General features: G+C 41.5%; 1 pseudogene; it reads right to left on the bottom strand.

The window, feature by feature from the left end:
* Positions 1-3,049: 3,049 nt before the first annotated feature.
* Positions 3,050-3,805, bottom strand: LOC133925480 (uncharacterized; annotated as a pseudogene).
* Between the last annotated feature and the right edge of the window lie 12,845 nt (positions 3,806-16,650).

Below are 16,650 nucleotides of genomic sequence, written 5' to 3'. Positions count from 1 at the left end.
CACCGCACCGGAGGCAAACATGCTAGGTGAAGAGCCATCGACGCCTGCACAACACCCAATGGCAAATGTGGAGTTCGTATCCCCACCGGAAAATGCATCTCCATCGATGGTCGACGACAATGAGCAACAATGGTATAGAACCATTGACAATATCTGCAATCAACTGGAGAATTGCCAGCTCCATCTAGCTGTAAGAGAAGAGCCGGTGACTTTCTCTGAAGCTGAATAGCATGAAAGCTAGCATGCTGCCATGGTGGAAGAAATGAAGTCAATAGAGGAAAATAGGACTTGGTCTCTCACTGTATTGCCGGATGGACAGAGGGCAATTGGGCTCAAGTGGGTGTACAAACTGAAGAAAGACGCACTTGGCAACACCGTTAGGCACAAGGAATGGCTCGTGGCAAAAGGATATGCACATCGTACCAACATCGACTTCAAGGAGGTCTTCACTCCAGTGGCTTGTTTGATTTCTGTGTGCGTTCTTCTGGCCATAGAAGCTCAACAAGGATGGGAAGTTCACCATCTCGATGTCAAGTCTGCTTTCCTCAATGGAGATCTCCAAGAAAAAGTATATGTGGTGAAGCCCCCCCCCCCCCCCCCGGTTTTGTGCGCACAGGTGAACAACACAAGGTGTAGCGCTTGCATAAAGCACTGTATGGTCTCCGGTAAGCCCCGAGGGCCTGGAATGCCAAGCTTGATAGTACCTTGTTGTCACTTGGTTTCCAGAGGAATACATCTAAGCACATAGTCTACACACATGGTGAAGGTAGAGGGAGACTGCATATGTTGATGACTTGATTGTCATAGGGGCAGACATGGAGGAGATCGGCAAGTTCAAGCAGCAAATGCAAGAATGCTTCAGCATTAGTGACTTGGGATTACTCAACTACTATCTTGGCATTGAAGTTGAGCAGCAAGCTGACAAGAAAACTCTTTGTCAGTCGGCCTACACCAAGAAATTGCTGGAGAGCGCAGGGATGCAAAATTGCAAGCTAGTGCAAGCACCCATGGAACCACGACTGAAATTGAGCAAGGTCAGTAAGAGCCCTTCAGTAGATGTCACATTCTATAGAAGTGTAGTGGGGAGCCTTCGATATTTGGTACACACTCAACCAGATATTGCATATGCAGTTGGATATGTTAGTAGATACATGGAAGCTCCCACAACTGAGCATCTAAGTGCAGTGAAGCATCTCTTATGCTATATTGCTGTTACTGTGTCACATGGATGCATCTATCTCAAGCACAACACTGACAACAAGCTAATTGGATACAGTGATTTAGATTTTGCTGGGGATGTAGATGACAGGAAGAGCACATCTGGTGTGCTGTTCTTTGTTGGACAAAGTCCTGTCACTTGGCAATCATAGAAGCAAGGTGTGGTGGCATTATCATCTTGTGAAGTCGAGTATGTAGCAGCAACCTCAGAAGCCTGCCAAGGAGTTTGGCTCGGACGATTGATTGTTGGACTCAAAGGAAGTGAGCCTGAAGTCGCTACAGTTCATGTGAACAACAGGTCAGCGATCCATGCAAGAATCTAGTTTTCCATGATCAGAGTAAGCATACAGAGACACGTTTTCATTTCATCCGTGAATGTTTCGAGATCGGAAAGATCAGTGTTGAAGACATTGGCTCTGAAGATCACCTCATGGACATACTGACGAAGCCCCTCGTGAGGATCAAGTTTCAGAGCCTGTGAGCTAGAATCGGTATTGTAGATGTTAGAAACAACTGATTTTAGGGGGAGGAAGTTGAATAAAACTCAGTCGTTCCTGGGTCATTAGGATAGTTAAGAGTCCATTTTTCCCGTTTTGATTCGGTCTAGAGTCGCTGCGCAGTGCACAGGTTGTGCGCTTGTGCAGCAGGTTGATCGCCACAATCTGAGGCCGTGGGATGGCGTGGTGATTTCGGACCGTGGCGCATGTATTTCGCTACCTCTTTTCCCTATAAGTAGGAATGGAAAACCCCTGAAAAGCTGTGAGGATTCAGGCAGTGCAAATCATCTGTTCTTCAGAATCTGAACGCCGGATCGTCTGGCGGACTGACGGACGGTTTGAGCGGAGCGATTCCGAGAGCGAGTGTCTGAGAGCATCAGTGAGCGATCGAGTGCTTGATCCCAACAAGCATCAGTCTATGAGAGTTAATGACTATGCATGGTGCTACATATATGAATAAAATATTGTTTGCCTCATACCCATGTATAAATCTCATTTGTACCGATGGTCATAACTATGTGACCTTTGACATTGAAACTCTTTATTTATATTGTGGTGTTATTGTAATTGATGATTCATACATCAAAACATGTTTGATTGATGAGGAGTCTCATTAGTTAGGGTATTTACAATATATAATGCCGTCTCATAGGTCATCCAGTAGTCTCCATGTAATCTTAAAACGATTTAATACACAATCCGTACAATACTATATCTCTTAAGTTATCTAATATAGCAACCTCACAATCCCTTAATTTTAGGATTGACCAAATAAATGCCTAATATCCCATAGAGACAACATATACTACAATGTGGCTCATATTGTTGTTTAGTGTAGTTGTTTCCCTAAACAATGTCTCACCCTCTCACCTCCCTCTCTCTCCTACACATCATAAAAAATTCAACGTGACAAGCGTACGAGACGGCTATGTGACAGCTGACGTGAAACAATGTATCTCACATTGGGGAACGGTCTCCACTTCACGACCGGTCCGCCGCTCAGATTCCACTTCTTGTTTCTCATTACACCCAAAAGCTAACTTGCCTAAAGGGATAATCAATTCCATTAGTACTTTCAAACAGTTTATTACCAAAGCAAACAATTAACATTCAAAGGTTCAGATTTACTAATACTCTTACCACTAAAGAGGTTAGATGGAGTGACATAAAAGAGCCCTAAGCAAACCAAATCAACTGAAGACAAACTGAAATACAACATACAATAAAATCAGTTAAGTATTGCCTATGCTAATTGACGGGATAACTAAACTAAACTAACCAGAAACTCTTTCATACTTGCCAACGCATTGCCCGGTTCTACCAACATGGTCAGGCTAACGGCTACAACAATGGCTACCAACACACTGTGAACTTTTCGAAACATAGCAATGGGAGACCAGCCCTAGCTGGACATCGGCTAGGACTCCAAGAAAGCTGTTCACAACAACTGCTCTCGTCTGACGCAGATACAATGCAGGCGGCGACGACGAGAGCTGCATCAGCACAAGGCCCGTGACCACTGCATACAGCAGGAGGCATTCCACGGCACGGACGCCCTCCCGCAGATGAGGCATGCTTCTGAGCTGACCCACCAAGTGGCCAATGAGTCCGGCGTAAGCAGGGACTGTGACGCCGGTGGCGAGCTGGAACAAGCACCTGAGGCCGTGGTCGTGCGGCCCGTACTGCGCGGCGCCCGAGGCGAACCCCATCTCTGTTCCTTTGCGCAGGAGAAGGACGACGCACACACCGACCGGGGACCAGAGGGACCATGGTAACAGCATATGCCTTGTCCAACAGTAGAAGCAGACTGATCGGCGCAAACATGAGCAGAGCAGTGGTCGCATAAGATGCAACGCATCGTGCGTCAGATTGCTGTCACCAGTGACTTGCGACTTTGTCTTCCAGGTGAGCACTGTCGTCATGGCGAAGCAGACAGCGGCAATGGTGGCTGGGACGAGGACATGAGGTCGTGCTAGATCAGGAGTGCTCCAGTTCGAGCTGCATGCCGCCACCAGCAACACTGAGCTCACAATGTTGGCTGCAACGGAGTGCCGTGCAAGTCGTCGTTGTTGCTCTGCAAAGTTGTTCATCCTTGCCGGCCGTCTGGTCACTCACCATTGCCGACTGGTTGATGCAGATTAATCCTGGAGATGTTAGTTTTGTTGATGCAATCCATACAAAATATATTTCCTAGACAGACAGGAGACAAACTTACCTCAAACGTTGCGGTGCAGAAGCAAAAGCTAAGCTCATTGTTTGCCTGCTGTTTAGCCTGTGCAAACTGATTTGTTAGGTGTACTCAGATGCTCGATATAGCTACAAATTTACATCCTCGATATGGCTGCTATTTGGTCAGGTGCCAAAATATGGTTGCCATGGAAGGTCACTTATGTAACACATTTCATTATATATCCCCAATGTATACAAATATGTTATATATTTAGCGTTGTTCTTCCATCTTATGCGTTATAAATTTAGTTGTTTTTGCTTAACAATAAGCATATCGTATGAACCAAATATCACTCAAATTAAGATATTTATTGGGCCCACGCTCCCCGCAAAAACACACTTGGGATGGGACCAAGTAAAGCAATGTGACCCTTAAGAAAAAGTAAAGCACAACGACGAACAGAAGCGATGCATTTCTGATCAGATTGAATGATATAAGATTTGCATCTATGTGAGATCATGTGCTGAAAAATTGATAAATTTAAGATTGGTGTAATTGTGAAATTGGCAAAAGACACAAAGTGATTTATCATCTTGTGTGATTGATGATATGCATGTGATGATGATGCTGGTAGTAGCGTAATGATATTTGTGTTTTTGTTATGTGCAATATACTCACACTACTACAGAACAGATGATCAGTGTCAGTTCAAAAACGTGATCAGTGTCGGTTTATGAACCGGCACTGATTAATCGGTACTGATAGTCAGTGACTATCAGTGCGGGTATGAAACCGGTACTAAAAATTACTATCAGTGTCGGTTCTAGATTAGAACCGGCACTGATAGTGCACCTATCAGTGCCGGTTGGTATTACCAACTGGCACTAATATGAGTGCTATCAGTGCCGGTTGTTTGTTACCAACTGGCACTGATAGGTGTTTCCCGTCTTTTTTTAAAATTTTGGACGTCGCCGCCAGTACAGTGCCATTTTAAAATTTTGGACGTTGCCGGAAATATACACGCATACATATCAAGTTTCATCACAGCATATATACACAACCACATATAAATTTTATTTATAAAACATCAAGTCTCATCATAATATATATACACCACATACTTATCAAGTTTCATTACAATAATCTTATGGAGTTTAAGATTTCTTGTGAACCGATGGGTCTGAACTCTACCCTTTTTTATGGGTTAAAGGTAACGAGAAAGACGATCTAATTTCATGGAACTCGCCGGTTGGATTGATGATTTCATCATTGATAAACCGACAAGTTGTTCTTGAAGTGCGTTGATTTCATGAGGCATGAGACGTTCTTTGGACAGCTCGAGGATCTGCAATTTCAAGAATTGAATAAATCAATACATATGATTTTGGCGTATCGAACCTGAAAATTAGTCATCAATGTGTATACCGCCTACCTCAGGATCTTCCGGTAGGATCGAATTCTCTGTGTTGAAGCTATGCATGAATTCCATTACATAAAAACCACATAAATTATTGTCCGGACCCTGCTTCCTACAAGGAAAGCCATGTCGGACTGTCCATTCTTTCGTGTATGGCCTGTATCTAACGCTCTTCTTGGTGTATCGCGGGTACACTCTGTATATGTGTGATTATTACCGTAAGTAGACTTAGATTCAATCAAATCAAATATTACAAGAGCAGTAATGAAATGGTCGGTTTTTACCTTTGTAACAAGTCAATGACGGGTTGGTAGGTTTCTTTCGGATTATTTTGTGAGTCAAAAATAAAAATCTTGCTAATATCTGACTGGATGACAAGAAGGATCCAGTGAAAACTGTACATAGGTCACTATAGGTTAGTTGGTCCTAATTTCTAACGATGTATTGCTCAAAAAGAGTAGAAACACGTACCCCAGTGGTAGGATAAAAGTATGTATTTCTTCAATTGTAGCTCCAGAAGACACTTCAATACATAGTCCTCGGTTTTCTTTAGGTCGGTAGATTTCATCATTATCGGGTTAACAAGATATGGGTCGATGAATCCCACATGCATGATGCACTCCTTCCTGCATCTTTGTACCTCCATTCTACACAAGGAATAAATTAAGAGATTCAATACAATGGTACAGAAATATATATTGTGAATTATACGTATACGACACTTACAGAGTCCAACAACTCAAGATAGACACGTCGAGGGCATCATGCTGGTACAGTCGATACATTTCCTCAAAGAATATAAAAATACTGCCGTCCCCGTGGAGGAGATCTTGTTCCTTGACTCTGGCCTCGAAACTTTCCCTACCCTCCTTCGACTCATTCATGTACCACGCATGAAATTTCCGAAGTTGATATGTCAGTTTGGCCCACTCATCCGGCACGACCAACAGTTCGCCCAGCTTAAATTGCCATCTCTCGGCTGCTTTGGGTGCCACGGACTCGTTAAAAAAATGCTCTCTTGTCATATTGGCATCCTTAAGGAATCTTTCTAGTTGTTGTTCTTCCTGTAAATGGTCGATAGAAGCCTGTCTCAAGGATTTCTTTCCTTTGATACGCTCGTAGTCTGATTGACGCTTAGCCACAGCAGGTTTGCTCAGCGTCAAGAGAAACTTTTTCGTTTCTTCAGTGAGTGGTTTTTTCTTCTCAGCCTCTCGCTTTTTAAAAAAATTCTCGACTTCGGTGTTCACTATCGCTCTGTTTTCCTCTGCAGTTCTTTCATAAGGCAACTTCTCAGGTGGCAGGTGCTGTCACCTTCTTAGACTGAAAGCGTGTTGTCAACTTCGGAGGAGTTGGCAATTTTGGTGGCACTGTTGCTGACTTCGGAGGAGTCGGCTCTCTTGGAGGCACTGGTGCTGACTTCGGAGGGGGAGGTGTTGGCTCCCTTGGTGACACTGTTGCTGACTTTGTAGGGGGAGGAGTTGACTCTCTTGTTGACGACTTGTGTGGGGGAGGAGTCAGCTCTCTTCTCGGTGACGGTGGCAGTGGCGGCGACAGTGTAGGAGTTGGATCTATTCCTGGTGACGGTGGCACTGGCGCCGACTGTGGAGGAGTTGGATCTCTTCTGTGTGCTGGGTCTGACTCCGCATTAGATGACTCGTCTGTCTCATCTTCAAACAATATGTAGCGCTTGTGCCCCAAAACGAAGCCACCCACGTTTGATCCGAGCCTCTTGGAACCCGTCTCTCCGGGGTAATCCATGTCAAGCTTACGGTACGGCTTTCGCACGGAGTCCACGTGAACCTTAGCGTATCCTCGTGGTATCGGGAGATCGTTCAAGAGAGTCCCTTCGACGCATTGGTCGAACTGCCCCATAGCCATCGTGATGGTAATGTTCATAGTGGGCACGACAAGCTTGCACACCTTGCTTTCTGTGATGTCGTCCACGAGGAAACGGGCTAATTCTTCTTCTCCAAACCCCGCGAACGCGCAGCTGCTCTGACGACCACCAGGGCTCACAACATTTTCTTCACCTTGCTGCTGCCTGATTCCTTGCTGAAATGATTCTTTGATTTCTCTGATTTTGGCGTCTGTCATCTGACGCTCTTGCACAAGTTCTTGTCGCACTACAGCCAGCAGGTCTTCTAGCTCTTCTCTCCTTCTCTTCCGACTCCTATAACTTTCGGTGGATTCTAGGAATCCCTCTTTCCAGGGCACCACACCCTTGCCTCTGGTGCGACCTGGGTGCTCCTTGGTTCCCAGTGGCAAGGTTAGCTGGTCGTTCTCCCTATCCGGCCTGAAAGAGCCTTGGGAAGACTGGGTGTGGGCATCTGCAATTCTCTGCATCACTTCCTATTCTCTGTCGCTTTTGAAGTTCAGACTGCCATCTGCCGCCAAGGTCACCCTTCTCGCGTACAGATAGTGCTTCGCTCGTTCAATCAAGAGAGCCGTCTAAGGTGTGGCACCACTGCGGGTTACCTGTTCTTCCATCTCATCCCACTCGTCGTATTTCCTCACGTACCGACGCGAGCCAGTTCTGTGGGGGTACACGTTCTTCTGGGAGTTGGCTTTGTTGATCTCACTTAGTCGTTGTGCTTCCTCTGAATGCTTGTGCTCTATGAAATCATTCCAGAATGGTTGAACCATCGGCTAATGGTCCTATTTTTATGTCCGGCCCACCAAGCCATAATTTCTCTACAGCTTACCCTTGAAATTCTTGAACGCGATGGACATTGCTGATAGGGCACGACTCTTCGCTTTGGCCATGCTGCATCATTCAGGGAACTCAAACTTTGCCAACAACTTGCCCCACATAAGATCCTTGATGTTTTCGGGAACCACCCACACGTCATCCCGTCTGCCTCTCCAAGTTCTGTATGTGACTGCGATATGGTCCCTCACCAGACACCCGATTGCTGTCTTGTACATGCCCAGAATAACTTTTGGTCTTGTGGGCTCCCCGACTGCATTGACCTCCACGATGATAAAATGTCCCTCAGGCATCCTGCTGGGACCTCGTCCACTCCTCTCTTCTCCAGTCATCTCGTCACCACCCAGAGCATCAGCATCAGGGTCAATCTGACCCTCCGGTGCATCACCTTCGGCCGTGCCCTGCGCAGCCTCAGCGGCTGTCTCCAACTCAAACTGTTCCATGTTTAAGTACAACCTCGGGCTACCACCCCATGTCTGGTCCGGCTCCATGTTTGCAGGCTCATCATGTACTGAGGTTGGAGCTGGACTTGAGGGACCTTGTATCAGAGGGGGGACGGGACGGGGCCATGCACGGCGGTTGGATTTCATATGTGTCATTCCTACATCAACATTTTAGATACAAGAAGCACTTGATTTAAAGATAATCTAAAACCGAATGCTATACTGGAACATAGAAGAAATGAGGAGAAAGGGACGTAAAATGCAAAGGCATAAGGCACACAGAAATGCAAAAGTACAACATATTGATCAGGTCCTTAAGTACAACATACATCAGTTTGTATTGAGATGGAGGATGACTTGAACTTCTTTTGGAAAAATTTAAGGAAGCATACAGCTTGATCAAAGATTTTATTGCTTCGTGTGTGCTACTCAAATTCTGCATTAATCCTATGCCACAAAATAAAAACCCGGAAACAGGTCAGTGTTATCCTTTTGTACACAACTAATTTCTATAGGTAGTAACTTGTAAGAATAGGAACAGCAATGCAGGTTTGCACTTCTAAATATTTCCGGCATAACCAAATAAAACTGCCAACTTGCTAGTGGTAAGTAATAAAACTGCCAACTTGCTAGTGCCAACACAGCACTGAATTAACAAAACCAACCAGAATATTTCCAGTAAATCTATAGAAAGTGCAGAAATAGGTAATATTTTCTAGAAAAATGCATGTTCTTTGGATGTCTGCAGATTCAGTGACAATGTTTCACATTTCAGAAATCAAGTAGAACTCTTACAGGTTGTATACTTCCATCATCGATATCATGTGAAAAATATTGTGTGGATTGAAGTGAGTTAAGTTTGTGAAATTTGTGCTCGGAATTATTTGTTGGTTTGTTTATGTGCGGGTGTCGTCTTGAGGGTGGACGTGGTCGGTAACAGGATTAGGACTAGGTTTAGAGAGAAATTGAGATCAAAGCAATCAGGAGGTTATGCGGGACATTCAGGCTAGTGAGCGGTGCATATAAGAATTATCATAGCATGAGACGTACATAAGAGTCGTACGTGCTACGATATGATGAAGATAAATTACGCTATAAGATATAGTCTATGGTGCGAAGCGTTATGTAATAACGTTGTAGCTTTTATTCTAAGCATGCATATGCGCGTGTGTCGTTGGAATAACAAAGAAAAGTGCATGTGTGCTGTGTATTGGCACTGTGCAGGTTTGTGTGCTGTTGCTACAGCAGCAGAGCTCACCAGGAGCAGGAGAGGCTGACTGGGCAGGCATGCGGCCTGTGTGCGTGCGCAGAAGGCCCATGTGGGCAACGCGCGTGTGGCCGAGGCCCATAGGAGCTGGACCATGCGGCTGGAGTTGGAGTTGGCCACGTCCTGTGCTGGGATCGGCAAATAAATAGGCATCGGGTACTGTAGCGACGGTGTGGCCAACAGTACCGCGATAGGTTTTAGGAAAAGAGAAAGTATGAGAAAAATTAGGGTTTCGTGAGGAATTTTTGGGATGTTTTGGAGATGTATCTTATAACATATCCATGTAATAAAGTGCAAATTTTGTAAGTTTCTCTATGTGTTCTTCGTGTTCATTGGTTTGCAGTGATTTTTGGTGGGTCGTTCAATCATCGTGATTTGCATTGGTTTTATCCATCTAAAATTATCATAAGGCATTAATGTAACTATTAGAAATTTGATTGGTCAAAGTAGTCGTATTTTGTGAGTTATTTATGTTTAACCTATTTTCGTCACATTTGTCACAAACTGTTTGTGAATTTCATATCTTTAAATCCAAAGATGCGATTGACCTGATTCTTATAGGATTAGTTTCATATGATTGTCTAATTTATATAGTAAAATGTTTTGGGCAATCCAACGGTTGGATCTATCTAGACATCACTTTTAGTGACGTGATAGCTGTCTGTCCTAAACTGAATTTCGCGATTTAATTGCATATTTGATTAGGGTGATTTAAATTTTAAATTTATCTTTCGTAATCATTCAACCCCTTTTGATTGGGTAATTTGCGCATATTCGATCCAACAAGTGGTATCAGAGCCAGATACCTGTCTAATTGATCTTAACCGGTAATTAAAAATACGGTGTCAGATAGGTATTCAACAAAACCTTGTGTTTTCGATGGAGTTGATTTTCAGTTCTGGAAGGCAAAGATGGAGGCGTACATCCAAGCATAGGGCTTTACTATTTGGAAGAAGGTCTACAAGCCGTACGAAGTTTCGGAGAATAATGAAGTGACGGCGCAGAACATGCCACACGTTGAGGCGAACAGCAAGGTGAGGAACTTGATCATACAAGGCTTATGAAGGAGCGATTTTGATCGAGTTGTACATCTCAAATTGGTGCACGAGATATGGAAAGCACTTTGCGACTACCATGAAGATTCATCTATTATTAAAGAGGTATGTCAAGATTTATTTAAGAAAGATTACATGTGCTTTGAGATGAAGCCGGGTGAGTCACTTGATGAATTCTTTGCTCGCTTTAATAAAATTCTTAGTAGCTTGCGTTCTGTTAATGTTACATATACGTATGCTAAGAATACACGTTAATTACTCGGTGCTTTGTCAATTTGGGAGATGAAAGTGACATCAATTAGAGAATCTACTGTTATGAGCACACTTACATTAGATGTTCTTTACTCTAAATTAAAAACTCATGAATTAGATATCTTTGCTAGAAAGAATTCTAATAAATCAATTGCTTTGGTTTCCCAACGTAACATGTCTAACTCTGATTCTTCTTCATCAAGCGTTGTTTTATCCTTTTTATCTTCACTAACTGATGAACAGCTTGAGGAGATTTTTGAAGAAGATTTAGCACTACTCTCTACTCGTTTTAATAAAGCTTTGCAGAATGTGAGAGCGAGGAAGAGAGGGAGAAGAGAACCTCCAAGATGTTTTGAATGTGGTGAGCTTAATCATAGAAAAATAAATTATCCTAAGCTTGCAGGTACATCATCAAGTGAGGAGAAGGAGAAAAAGAAAAGGCGTCCTTTCAACGACAAGAAGAAGAAGAGATTTCTCAACCGCAAGGTAGTGTATCAAGTTCTTTCGGCACTTGAGCAGGTTGATTTGAGTGATGTGGATTCGGAGAGCAATGAAGATAACATAACATCTAAGGGCAAGACAATACGTGATTTGACTGGGTTGTGTCTGATGGCAAGCAACAAGGAAAGCTATACCAATGATGAGCATGACAGCGATGGTAACGAGGTATTACCTACTTATGATGAATTATATAATACTGTTGTTCGCCTTGGCACTCTCTTAGAGAAAACAAATAAGAAAATTAAGAAACATGATATTTTAATTGAATCGTTTAATTCTGAAATTGCAAAACTTAAAACTTTGATTCCTAATGATGATGCTTGTAAATCATGTGACTTACTTCTCTTAGAGATGTTCATGGTTCCACTCTTGAGAAACGTAAAAATGAAATTGAGAAGAATGAGAAACTTGTTATGTTGAATGGCAAACAAATTAAAAATGCTAGTTGTTCAACTTCTGATTTGCTTGATTCAACTTCGTGTTCTAATTGCTCAATTCTTAAATTAAAGTTAAATGATGCTAATGCTAGAGTTTCTCAAATAGCTAGTGATATGATTACTCATAAGGTTCTTTCATACTCTAATTGTCGTAATCAAAAGAAAACCATGAATGTTGCTTGTGATAAGTGTCCAGCTCTTTCTAAACAAGTTGATTATTTAAAAGGAACTTTAGAACGCTTTTCTAAGGGTAAGAAAAATCTAAACCTGATTTTAGATACATCTAAGACAAGTACATGAAAACAAGGTTTAGGTTTTGATCCTTATGCTCGTTCTAAGTCAAACGCACCAACTATTGTTAGAGCTCTTGGTAATGGCAATTTTGAAACTCTTGCTGAGCCTAAGAAGGTTGCTTTTAAGTTCACTGAATTTTTATCTTATACCATGAATGCAAATGTTGTTTCCCCATCTAAACCTAAACATAATGTTAAATACATTTACACTCATTGTGGTAGAGATGGTCATCTAGTGGATTTTTTCTTTAGACTAGCTAAACAACAAAGGAAAGAAAATTTTAATGCTAGGTCTAATTTGAGAAAGGCATATTTCATTCCTCGTGAGGTTTTGACTCCTCATTATGTGCCTCGGGTGAAACAATCGTTACCTTTTATTGCTAATAGCACGAGAAAAGTTAAAACTGCTAATAGCACGAGAAAAGTTAAAACTGATCTTTCTTATAATAATACTCGTGTTGTGCCTACTTTTGATCACGTGTCTCAGTATTGGATTCACCTAAATATTTTATCACTAACCCTAGTACCAAGGCCTCGACATCTTCTAGTACTATGTAGATTTTTAGAATGAGGGATGGAGAACAAAAGCTTTCTAAAATCGAGACTTGGATGATTTTTCATACCCTTATGATGGCCTTCAAGAGGCTTGTTGGACACGATAACATCTTCATCGATTTTGTGAGCTATTCTCTTTTTGCTAGATTTTTACTTGTGGTATAAGTGAGATGCTTGTTCATATGGTCATTTATATATCCCCGTATGTTCGATCATATTGCATCATGGCTTTTTAAATTGAGAACATGCTTATCATGATTCATACTTTATGCTTAAAAATAACATATCATGATATCTCAAATATATATCCCCGTCTCACCCTTGAATACATTGGTTTTTCTGCTAAGGGGGAGCAATTTTTGAAAGTTCCGTTCTTTTGCTTAATGGGAAGATTTTTCTTTCACTTAACTATTTTGAAAAAAGGAATTTTTGAGAGGATTGGTTTGAAGGGGAGTTCCTACTTTTTGAAAAATAGTAAAAATGTAATGAGCATTGTACTTTGTACATGTATGACATTTGAAGCCATATTAATGCTACAAGGTTTTTGCACTTGCATATCTATACGTATAACCGTGTAGTTTTTGTCATGACTTTTTAATTGGAATGAAAACTAATTAAATACTATCATGGTCAAACTTTCTTGATTGCTTTGATCTCTTCTAAAAGTGTTAAATGTGAAGTATTAAAGTTATGTGCAAAATACTAAGTTATAATTCATAGATGAAATATCAAGGAAATATGCATTGTCGCACTTCTTCTTTACGAGACTGCTTATCATTGCACTTTGATATGAACTTAGAAGAAGTTGTGTATGACCGAAACTATTGATCTTAATCTTTCGATTGTCTTTTTGACATAGGCTTGATATGGTTGAAAAGTAAGGCTGATGGTGCATATAATTTCTTGCAAATGAATTTTATCTTAAATGCTGTCAAGCAATCAATCAGTTTTTCAAGCACAAAAAGTGTTAAAGTTTCAATATTTTCTGAGATTGAAGTAGTTGAGATTTAGAGACAATATCTTGCAACTAAATTGTTAATTATACTTAATGAGTTGTGCTTACACTATATTTTTATATGTGTAGACGGGTTGGTGCAATATTCTTGATAGCATGGCTTGATCAAATATTTGTTTCATATGTGGATGGTTTATGATGCTCATTATAAAAACATTATAAAAACAAAAGAGAGACTAAAAAGAGTGTTTTTTTATTCTTGATGAATCCATTTGTCAAAGAGGGAGATATTTGGGATTTTATTCCTTTGTTTTGGTCAAATGTGAGATTTTCTTTTCTTAATTTGATTTCTCTCAGGGGGAGAATTTTGATTTTGAAGAAAGGAGAATTCTTGGATCTTTTAATTGATCTTTTGGTGCTTCACTTTGCTTCTTGATTTGAACAAAAACTTGGTTGAAAAGGTATTGCCAATATTTATTTTGAGGTGTTGCCAATGTTTTCATCAAAAGGGAGATTGTGAGATCATGTGCTGAAAAATTGGCAAATGCAAGATTGGCGTAATTGTGAAATTGGCAAAAGATGCAAATTGATTTATCATCTCATGTGATTGATGATATGCATGTGATAACGATGCTCGTAGTAGCATAGTGATATTTGTGTTTTTGTTATGTGCAACATACTCGTGTGAGTGATGTTGTGTGGATTGAAGTGAGTTAAGTTTGTGAAACTTGTACTCGGAATTATTTGTTGGTTTATTCATATGCAGGTGTCGTCCTGATGTGAACGTGGTCGGTGATAGGACCAGAACTAGATTTAGGAAGGAACTAATATCAAGATGGTCATAAGATCATGCGGGATGTTCGAGCTAGAGAACGATGCATGTGAGGATTATCACACCATGAGACGTACACAAGAGTTATACGTGCTAGTGTGATAAAAATGGACGTGCTAGTGTGATAAAAATGGATTGCACCATGGGACATGATCTGTGATGCGAAGCGTCATGTAATAACGTGGAGCTTTTATTCTAAGCATGCATATGCGCGTGTGTCGTTGGAATAACAAAGAAAAGTGCATGTGTGCTGTGTATTGGCACTGTGCAGGTTTGTGTGCTGTTGCTACAGCAGCAGAGCTCACCAGGAGCAGGAGAGGCTGACTGGGCAGGCATGCGGCCTGTGTGCGTGCGCAGAAGGCCCATGTGGGCAACGCGCGTGTGGCCGAGGCCCATAGGAGCTGGACCATGCGGCTGGAGTTGGAGTTGGCCACGTCCTGTGCTGGGATCGGCAAATAAATAGGAATCGGGTACTGTAGCGACGGTGTGGCCAACAGTACCGCGATAGGTTTTAGGAAAAGAGAAAGTAGATGAGAAAAATTAGGGTTTCGTGAGGAAATTTAGAGATGCTATAGAGACGTATCTTGTGATACATTTATGTAATAAAGTACAAATTTTGTAAGTTTTTTTTTCTGTTCATCGGGTTGCAGTGATTTTCGGTGGGTCGTTCGATCGTTGCGATTTGTATTGTTTTGATCCATCCAAAATTATCCTACCGCATCAAGGTAATTCTATAAGAAATTTGATTGGTCAAAGTTTTGTAATTTGTGAGTTATTTACGTTTGATCTATTTTCATCGTAGTCTGTCGTAGTAGGCTTGTGAATTTCGTATCTTTAAATCTAGATGTGCGATTGACCTGATTTTTGTGGGATTAGTTTCATATAATTGTATAGTTTATACAATAAAAAGTTTAGGACAATACAACAGTTGGATCTTTTTGGACATCGTTTTTAGTGACGTGATAGCTGTCTGTCCCGAACTGAATTTCGTGATTTGGTTGTACATTGATTAGGTGATTTAAATTTTAAATTTATCTTTCGCAATCATTTATCCTCCTCTAATTAGGTAATTTACGCATATTCGATTCTACAATCTAGATGAACATCTGCATTGAGACACATGAAAACGTACTGACCTCACAAGGATCCATCGCAGTCGATGGCCGGTGATTCAAGATTGAAGCTGAGAGGGACTAGCAAACGCTACTGCATCTGAAAGATGCCACCATTGGGGTCGTATTCTACTGCTCGCGCATCACCTTTTTCTCTTACCTTGCATCAGCAACGGCTAAAAGTTCTCCAGTGATTCCATGCTTATATATGCTGGCTTACTCAAATGATTTAGTTAACTAATTCCGACCTGTCCATCTCAACGACAACATTTGTACAGTCCCCTTATGCAATTAAAACAATCAGCTATTTTCTATTAGCTTAGTTAACTAATTCCTACCATTCTGTCTTGTAGCCAGCTCCCAATAGGAGATCGATACATCAGCCTTCGATGATCAAGTTTTTTCTAGACCCAAGGTTTTTGGCCCTGCTTTCCATTAAACCAAAATGCAACCAGTTTGAGCTCTGAAAACCAGCTTCTTTTACAGACAATGGAGAATTTAGATGGGGAAAATAGCTTAGGATTACAGCTCGAAACCAACTACTAGACAGCCAAACTCAAAATTGACAGTAGTCAGACCTAAGCTCGAAACATCTCTAGATAACCAAACCAAAAGACAAGCAAACAGACATCAACCAATTCCTGTTGAAGCCTATCTGACAACGACTTAAGTTGATGCAGTTGATCTTGCAGGCCGCGTGGAGGTCTATCTTGACCTGTTCATTCTCCTTCCTTCGAATTTTCAAGCCCTGTAAAAGAGAAATCATCCAGCAAGCCATTTTCGATGGGTTTGTTAGCAGGATTCCTTTGAACAACATATAATTTATGGTGAGCTAGCCAAAGAGCCCAGCATAAGCTCCCACAAGAAGGATGATGAAAACTATCGATCCTGGCACAGATACTTCGAGAAAAAACTGGGTAAAACGACTTAAGGTGGTGG

Source organism: Phragmites australis, chromosome 7 (assembly GCF_958298935.1).
Source record: "Phragmites australis chromosome 7, lpPhrAust1.1, whole genome shotgun sequence".
Taxonomy (NCBI): Eukaryota; Viridiplantae; Streptophyta; class Magnoliopsida; order Poales; family Poaceae; genus Phragmites; species Phragmites australis.
Note: the sequence above shows the minus strand (reverse complement) of the source record. Positions and strands in the feature narration are given on the sequence as shown.